The sequence below is a fragment of the Bidens hawaiensis genome, unplaced genomic scaffold (assembly GCF_021521415.1).
Source record: "Bidens hawaiensis isolate Kalapana, Puna unplaced genomic scaffold, B.hawaiensis_p1.1 tig00020443_1, whole genome shotgun sequence".
Taxonomy (NCBI): domain Eukaryota; kingdom Viridiplantae; phylum Streptophyta; class Magnoliopsida; order Asterales; family Asteraceae; genus Bidens; species Bidens hawaiensis.
Window position 1 is genome coordinate 20,022 of NW_027493122.1, and position 10,020 is coordinate 30,041.

Here is a 10,020-nt window from a genome sequence, read left to right on the forward strand (position 1 = left end):
AGAGATTTTGTTTGAAACTTGTTCAAATAATCCCTAGTGTTCAGAAGAAAACATTTGCATCCAAAGGGCTTGAAAAACTTGATATAAGGCTTTCTGTTGTGGAATATTTCATATAGAGTCATGTTATGCCTTTTGTTTACAAGCACCCTGTTCTGAACATAGCAAGCAGTGTTTATTGCTTCAGCCCAAAAAGTAACAGGCAGGTTAGCATCTGCTAACATGGTTCTTGCAGCTTCAATCAAAGTTCTATTTCTTCTTTCTGCAACACCATTTTGTTCAGGAGTTCTAGGAGCTGAGAATTGTTGAAGTATTCCCTTTTCTGCACAAAATTTTTGCATAACTCCATTTTTTAACTCAGTACCATTGTCACTTCTCATCATTTTAACCTTCTTGTTCAACTTGTTCTCAATCATTGTTACACAACCCTTAATCAACTCTGCAGTCTCATCTTTGGTACTTAGGAAATAAACCCAAGTGTATCTTGAATAGTCATCAATGATCACAAGATGGTATCTTTTCTTTCCTATACTTGGCACACTTACAGGACCAAAGAGATCCATGTGAAGTAATTCAAGTATTTGATCAATTGAGTTGATGAGCTTAGGCTTATGAGTATATTTGTGTTGTTTTCCCTTTTGACATGAATTGCAATGATCTTCCAATTTGAACTCTCTTGTAGGTAAGCCTATGACATGCTCACCTTTGACAAGTCTATTCATGTTCTTTAAGTTCACATGACACAGTTTCCTATGCCACAATTTAGATTCATTTTTAGTGGCTTTGGAAACAAAACATGCACCTCCTCTTGAAACAACTTCTTTCATATTCAATTCATACAAGTTGCCATTTCTTGGTGCCATCATCATAATCATTTCAGGTGGAATGACAAACTCAGGTTTTAAGATGAAACAGTGGGAATTATCAAAACTGACTTTGTATCCCTTATCACACATTTGTGATATACTCAGTAGATTATACTGAAGACCTTCAACATGAAACACATTATCAAAAGAAACCTTTCCATTTGTTAAGATTCCTTTCCCCATAATCTTTCCACCATTTTCATCACTCCCAAAGGCTACAGGTCCTTCATACTTTTCTTCATAATTGACAAGTGATCTTTTGTCACAAGTCATGTGCCTCGAACAACCACTATCCATATACCATATTTCATTCAGAGGAGTGGACTGTTCCTGCACAAAAGAAAAAGGTTTGATTAGTTGAGTGATGAAGTGCAGGCTTTTACAGCTTGCAACTCATCATTTTCAGTTTCTGTGACAGCTTGGGAAGTGAGGGTTGTTAGTTCAGGATCTTCATGAGTGACTTCTAAGTTGTCTGAATTATCGGTTTCATAACCACACTCTCTTGGGGTTTTAACAAGTGAGGTTGAGTTCTGGTACTCAGCTGAGTCACTAGCATACTTCTTTATCACATAGTCCTTCTTTTCAGAGTAGTCTCTCACATCAGCAACTGTCTCAACCTTAGTTTCTGTCTTAGCTTTCCAAAGAAAACCTTATGGTTCATATCCATGTTTCAATAAGAACTTCTCATCACCTATCAGTTCTGTTGATTTCTTTCTTGAAAAGACACCTTTGTTTCTTATCTTTTCACTTCTAGGTGATCCTTGAGATTCATCAGATTTAACTGATTGAGTATCTTGTTTGATTCTCAAATGCTGAGAGTTCTTTTTGGTCACATTTTCATGCTTCTTAGGAGATATACTTATTCTTGCTGATTTAGTCCCTTGCTTCTTTGTTTTGACATCAGCTTTCTTTTTAATCCTTGTCTCCTTAGCAGATTTGTATTCTTCTCTTTTCATGGTTTCATTTCCACACACCTTTCCTTTTCCCAGATATACATCATACTTCTATTTGTACAGGACAAAGTCTTGTCCATACTTTGTTCCATCTGGGACATGAAATAATTGAAATTTCAATCTTTCATTGCATGAGTCTGTGTGATAACCATATTCATCACATTTCTTACACCATACCTTGCCTTTGATTTTTTCATGCTCTTTTGGTTTCTTGAACCTTTCACTTGGCTTAGGTGTCTTGACTCCTAGAGTCTTCTGATTCTTTAAACCATCAAAATCAACTGAAAAAGGAACAAATTCCTCAATCTTGATGTCTTGTCTTTCAAGTTTGCTTTTGACAAAGACAATTTTCTCCATAATCATAGGTTACTCATCACTACTTTCTTTAACCCTTGACTGTCTCCTTTCATATTCTTCCATAGTTTCCACTTCTCCAACATCCAATACTTCATGACTAGAATAGACTGGATAAACTGGGATAAAGTTTTCTGAATCAACTTCTTCAATTATTTTCTTCTGTTTGTTTTGCTTTATCCTTTCCAACACAGTCTTGCTTGGTAGCCTGACTGCATTGTAGCTTATCTTCTTCTTTTCACAAATGTCAAAAGATACATGTTCTCTTTTCATCTTATCATTTTGTTTCTTCATTCTTGGAGGGACTGGTGGATACTTTGGAAGTTGATCAACAGATTCTGATTTCTTGTATTTTCTTCCTCTTTCAGCAGCTTTGATTTCCTCATCAGTGATTTGATCACTTAAATCACTTAAATCATCTTGATCCAATTCAACATAATCAAAGTCATCTTCAGATACTTGAACTCCAACTGACTTATCTTCTTTTACTTATTCCTTAATTACAAACTCACCTTCTTCATTTACTTCTATCTTTTTGTACAAATCAACAAATTCTTCTTTGTCTTGAAAGACATCTCTGAATTGCTGCAGGTATGCATCTCTCTTTTCTTTGTCAACTTTTGGCATGAAGTTGTTATTGAATGGAGGTGGAACTGCTTTGTATTTGTATTGGTCCTTTACTTGGTTCAGAATACCACATATGTTTCCTGTTGAGACCAAGTTCTTCAAAAATTCAGTTTCCATTTGCAGTTTAGTGTTCTACACCTTTTCTTCATCTAACATCTTCTTTAATCCATCAATCTCAGTGATGTATCTGGATTGAGCTCTGTAGCTGATCATGCAGTCATCTTCTAGGCTTTTAATCTTTTCTTCACTGATTAGTTCACTAGCCTCATACCCATTAATGATACTCTGTTTCCTAAAACACTCACTTTCCAGCTTGCCTACTTTTGTTTTCAATTCATTGATAATTTCATTTAAATCAACAGTGGGAGCAGCGTGTACCTGAGATGATGATCCTTTTTCTTTCTCAATTATGGCCATGAATGCCACATTTGCTTTCTTGATATCATCTGCAATGTCCTCTTCATGATTGCTTCAATCAAAATTTCCTTCATGTTGTGTAGTCACATTTCCTTGATTTCTGATCTGATTTTGGTTTGCTGGAACAGTGTTGTTTGGAACATTTTGAGCTGCTTGAAGGTTTTGATTGTTGTTCATTTGAAAACCTTAAGTCTGTTGCATACTTTGTTGTTGATTGTTCATTTGAGGCTGAAAGTTATTGAAGTTGGGGTTGTAATTGTTGTTGGGATTGAAGTTGTGGTTGTTGAATCTTGGATGATTTTGTTGGTATTGCTGCTGACCTCTTGGTTGTTAATTCTGAAATTGATTCATCTGAAAGTTTCTTGGTTGATTGCATTCTCTTGCAAAATGACAAGGTTGCTGACAATTGTAGCAAATTGCTTTTGACTTGTCAAATCCAATCCTGTCATTAGGACCAGAAACCAGAGACCTACCAGTTCTGTTATACAGCCTTTTACTTCTCAAAGCCAACATGGTAGCTTGCCATTTCAAATCCATGTCTTCCAAATCATCTGAATCAATTTGTTCTAAGTCATCTTGTACCACACTTGTGTGAATCAAGTTCTTTGCAACAAAGGCATTATATGACTCAGTGAACATAGAAAGTAAGGCCTGTGTTTCATTGCCTTGTCCATTTCCACCACTAGAATGAGGTAAATTCCCACTTGCCATAGAGGCAGAATTAGTGTCATCAATCAGTTGCACATTGAACATCTGTTGATTTCCTTGATTACTTGTGCTACCTCCAATGAAAGATTTTGGAGTGTCAGCATTATGCTCAACTGGTTCTTCAATGATGGGAATTTGCTATTGATTCTTCGTAGTCAAGTTACCCATTGGTGCAATCAATGCATTTGAAACATTAAAGCAGGGTCTTTCTTCCTTAATCATTTCATTCTCTATCATTTTAAGTTCTGCAGCCTGAAGGAAGCATACTACATCATCCAATTTCAATTCATTGAAATTATGCTTCTGAAGGATGAATTTGCAAGCAGTATACCATTCCTTTGGCATTGAGTTGAGTAACTTTGTATTTAAATCAAAGTCAGTCATTACATAATCAGTTGTCCTCAACTCATTCACAATAGCTAGAAAACGTTCTAGTATTGATTTTAACCTTTCTCCCTCCTTATACTTGAACCTTTCCAACTGTTGCTTCAATCTTTGTTTCTTAATGTTCTTCAGCTCAGTATTCCCTTCATACATCTCAAGGATGGCATCATACATTTGTTTGGCAGTTGTATGATGTGCCACCTTGGTTAAAATCTCCCAAGACAGTCCTAGCTTAATCATAGCTAAGGCCCTGTCATCCACCTTTCTCATTCTTTCTCTTACAGCAGCAGTTCTAGCTGTATTTGCACCTTCTTCAACTGCAGCTTGTGGACCATTCTTGATGGAGTTCCACATATCAACATCATTGTAGCACACGGCTGCTTCAAAAAGCACTTTCCACTTGGTTAAGTTTTTCTGTCCATACAATCTTGGTATCTTGTTAGTAGACACCTCTTGTTCCTCATATCCAGACATTTTCAAAGACTTAAAATCAGTTTCTTTGTAAAAAGCAAAGTTTTAAAATAATCAGATCAAAGAACAGGTTGTTCAGATCTGATGTGTCTGATATGATTAGAGCAAGATTTAGATATAAAGATTAAAGCTTTAATTGAAATAAGGAAGAGAAAACACCGGTAGATTGTAGATCTGGAAGAAAAATGAAGAATAGAGCTGCTGACGTCACAAATCAATGGAACAGTGGTCTGCTTACATCATCTTTCTTCAAATCTTCAATCAGCAACAAGAATCTTTCCAAAATAGCAGCAACAAGCTCTGATACCACTTGTCAGGTCCCAGATTTCAGCTGGATCTTAATCAAATCATGCCATAACTCACACAAATAGATGTGTCGACAAGGGAGTTGATGACGGGTTGCTATATTTAGAAAGATTACCGTTTGTTAAAGGCGGAATCAATAACAAACATTTGGTTGCTTAATCAGTATTCAAAGGTAACCAACACAAACAAGATTTACTCAAAATATTTCCATTTATATAATATAAATCATACAAAGTGGATAATCGATTTAGGGTTTCTTGAAGGAAGGTTTTATCCGTACTATACTAAGACAGCCGTCACACACAATATTCTTTCTTAATTAATGTATCTGTCTGCCTTAGGCGGCGTTCCCTAAAACATTCTATTTATAGGCCTGCCACCTAATAACAGCTGTCATTCCTTCTTGAAACAAAATGATAAGACATATTCAAGTTACATATTCAGAAATAATCCTAAGTGTAAAACAAGTCTTCCGGGTAGGCTTTGCATCAATCTTGTCTTTCCGAGTATGCTCTGCCATATTTTATAACTTGGTAACATAGAAGTGTGCCCGAGATCAGTTTCCGGGTAGACTTTACTTGAAGAGTATTTTACCTAGTAAAATACTCACCGGGTAGACTTCAATCTTCTTGACTTTGTCAGACTTTGCCCGACAAACCCTTACGAGCAACCTTGTTCTTCAATGGTCCCTTCAACCCTTTGCTAGAAAATAGCTTATTAGCAAAGTGTGCTTGGTAGCACTGTTCCTTGCTTGAGTTGAACCTTGCCCGATCATACTTGAGATATATCATTAAATGATCAAGCCTACCTGGTCCATACTTATTAATGAATACCTTGCCCGGTCTTCCAATTACTTGGCTTCATGAGCTTGGTTAGCCTAAAGCTTACTCGGAAGTGAACTATACTTGGCTATGAAGAACAAACCTGCTTGATACAATGCACCATGCCCGGACTTGCATAAACTAGTGAACCTTTCCCGGTAATACACTAATTTGCAAACCCTGCTCGGATATTCACTAAAGAAGACTTAGAGAAGATAACCCTGCCCGATAGACAAAATATCATACCCGGCTAAGTAAAAGCTTGCTCGGAAGTCTAAGGTGTGCCCGGATCCATACTTAGCGAATTCTGAGGAGGTTGAGAAGATTCCAATCTTCCATATGTTCCATAGAACAAGTCTTTGACTTAACAATCTCCCCCTTAGGTCAATTTCTTGACTCAACAAACCACCGAGTCGGATTAGAAATTCGGTCTTGGTGACTTCCATACAATATTTTATGACCCTAAGAAAGAATCGGATCAATAATTATGCCCTGGCGCCACCCAGCGGCCGGTTCGAAATTTTACCCGTATTGCCAAAGGGGTATGTTCACCGAGCAGGAGGAAAAACTAAGTATGGGTCGAACCACCGAATATGATCAGAAATTCGGTTTTGGAGACTTCCATACAATATTTTATTACCCTACGAAATAATCGGATTAATAGCTATGCCCTGATGCCACCCCGCGGCCCGTTCAAAATTTTGTCAGTATTGTCAAAGGGGTATTTTCACCGAGCCGGAGGAAAAACTAAGTATATGTCGAACCACCGAATCGGATCAGAATTGGAGACTTCCGTACGATATTTTACGACCCTACGAAAGAATCGGATCAATAATGGTACCCTGGCGCCACCCCGTCGCCCGTTCGAAATTTTCCTAGTATTGCCAAAGGGATATGTTTCACCGAGCCTAAAAAAAACTGAGTATGGGTCGAACCACCGAATAGGATCAGAAAATCGGTCTTGGTGACTTTCATACAATTTTATGCGACCCTACTAAACAATCGAATCAAAAATTATGCCATGACGCCACCCCGCGGCCCGTTCAAAATTTTGCTAGTAATGCCAAAGGGGTATGTTTACCTAGCCGGAGGAAAAACTGAGTATGGGTCGAACCACCGAATAGGATCAGAAATTCGGTCTTGGTGACTTCCATATAATATTATACGACCCTACGAAATAGTCGGATCAATAATTATGCCCTGACCCCACCACGCGGCCCGTTCGAAATTTCGCCAATATTGCCAAAATGGTATGTTAACCGAGCCGGAGGAAAGACTAAGTATTGGTCGAACCATCGAATCGGATCAGAAATTCGGTCTTGGAGACTTCCATACTATATTATATGACCCTACGAAAGAATCAAATCAATAAATATGCCCTAACGCCACCCCGCGGCCCATTCAAAAATTTTCCAGTATTGCCGAAGAGGTATGTTCACCGGGACGGAGGAAAAACTGAGTATTGGTCGAACCACCGAATCGAATCAGAAATTCGGTCTTGGTGACTTTCATACAATATTATATGACCCTACGAAAGAATCGGATCAATAATTATGCCCTGACGCCACCCTGCGGCCCTTTCGAAATTTTGCTAGTATTGCCAAAGGGGTATGTTCACTGAGCCGGGGAAAAACTGAGTATGGGTCGAACCACCGAATCGGATCAGAAATTCAGTCTTGGAGACTTCCATACAATATTATATGACCCAATGATAGAATCTGATCAATAATTATGCCCTAACGCCACCCTACGGCCCGTTCGAAATTTTGCCATTATTGGCAAAAGGGTACGTTCACCGAGCCGGAGGAAAAATTAAGTTTGGGTTGAACCACCGAATCGGATCAGAAATTCAGTATTTGAGACTTTTATACAATATTATACGACCCTACGAAAGAGTCGGATCAATAATTATACCCTAACGCCACCCCGCGGCCCGTTTAAATTTTTGCCAGTATTGCCAAAGGGGTATGTTCACCGAGCCAGAGGAAAATACTAAGTATGGGTCAAACCACCGAATCGGATCAGAAATTCGGTCTTGGTTACTTACATACAATATTTTACGACCCTATGAAAGAATCGAATCAATAATTATGCCCCGACGCCACCCCGTGGCCCGTTCGAAATTTTACTGGTATTTCCAAAGGGGTATGTTCACCGAGCTAGAGGAAAAACTGAGTATTGGTCGAACTTCCGAATCGGATCAAAAATTCGGTCTTGGTGACTTTTATACAATATTATACGACCCTACGAAAGAGTCGTATCAATAATTATGCGATGAAGCTACCCCGCGGCCCGTTGAAAATTTTACCAGTATTGCCAAAGGGGTATGTTCACCTAGCCAGAGGAAAAACTGAGTATGGGTCGAACCACCGAATCGGATCAAAAATTCGGTCTTGGTGACTTTCATGTAATATTATACGACCCTACGAAAGAATCGAATCAACAATTATGCGCTGACGCCACCCCGCGGCCCGTTCAAAATTTTGCTAGTAATGCCAAAGGGGTATGTTCACCGAGCTGGAGGAAAAACTGAGTATGGGTCGAACCACCGAATCGGATCAGAAATTCGGTCTTGGTAACTTCCATACAATATTATACGACCCTAAGAAAGAGTCGGATCAATAATTATGCTCTCACGCCACCCCGTGGCCCGTTCAAAATTTTGCCAGTATTGCCAAAGGAGTATGTTCACCTAGCCGGAGGAAAAACTGAGTATTGGTCGAACCACCGAATCGGATCAGAATTTCGGTCTTGGTGACTTCCATACCATATTATACAACCCTAAGAAAGAATCTGATCAATAATTATGCCCTGACGCCACCCCGAAGCTTGTTCAAAATTTTGCCAATATTGCCAAAGGGGTATGTTCACCAAGCCGGAGGAAAAAACTGAGTATGGGTCGAACCACCGAATCGGATCTTAAATTCGGTCTTGGTGACTTTCATATAGTATTATGCGACCCATGAAAGAATCGAATTGACAATTATGCTCTGACGCCACCCCAGGGCCCGTTTAAAATTTTACCAGTAATGCCAAAGGGATATGCTCACCTAGCCGAAGTAAAAATTGAGTATGGGTCGAACCACCGAATCGGATTAGAAATTCGGTCTTGGTGACTTCCATACAATATTATACGACCCTACGAAAGAGTCTGATCAATAGTTATGCCCTGACGCCACCCCGAGCCTCGTTCGAAATTTTGCTAGTATTGCCAAAAGGGTATGTTCACCGAGCCGGGGAAAAAACTGAGTATGGGTTTGGATTAATATTTTAAAGGATTCCGGTCGTTTCAACGGCGGTTACGAGTTTTATTAACCTTATATAACGAGTTAGTATAGCTATATAACTGGTCAATAACGTATTTTGGTCCAGGCCAAACGTCAATACGTGATTTAATTGAGTCAAAACTGGTTAAAAAACTAAGAAATAGGCCCGTCAGAGTCGCGATTCCGTCCGTCGGAATCTTTCACCGGGAAAACGGGTTACCAGGTGGTAGTGACGGCTGCTGCTGTTGTGTTTTATTATTATTATTAATATATTAAAATTTGAACTTAATTTACACTTTCAGTCCTTCTAGTTCCAAGTTTATTTAAAACAAGTTTAAATATATATACCATTTAAACCTTGCAATTTATAATGTTTTAGAATGAAAGTAAAAGTTTATAAATTGGATTATTATTGTATTATACCCGGATAGTTCGGGTCTCGTTTAAGTACAACATTAAATTCCGGAGTTTTGTTAGTTAAATGAAACGAATAGAAAACGATTGATTTGTAACTTGACAAAACTTGAAATATATATTTATATTATATATATATATATATAATAAATAAAAAACACCGAAAATTTTAAACGGGTCTGATTTTCGGGTTTGAAAAGTAACGAATGTTACGGGACTTACAACTTTTGAAAATTTTGTCCCGAAATTAAAATAAAATAAATATTTTAAAAGAGATCAACTAATATACGGAGTTGTTGGAACTTTTAACAATTTTATATATTAAAATAAAATAACGTCGATCTTTTAATGACCCGAAAGAGCGCCACAAATAGGAAATATGACAAGGACACTTATATAAGATGTACCAGCGGTGTATCCACCATGCCCTTATCAT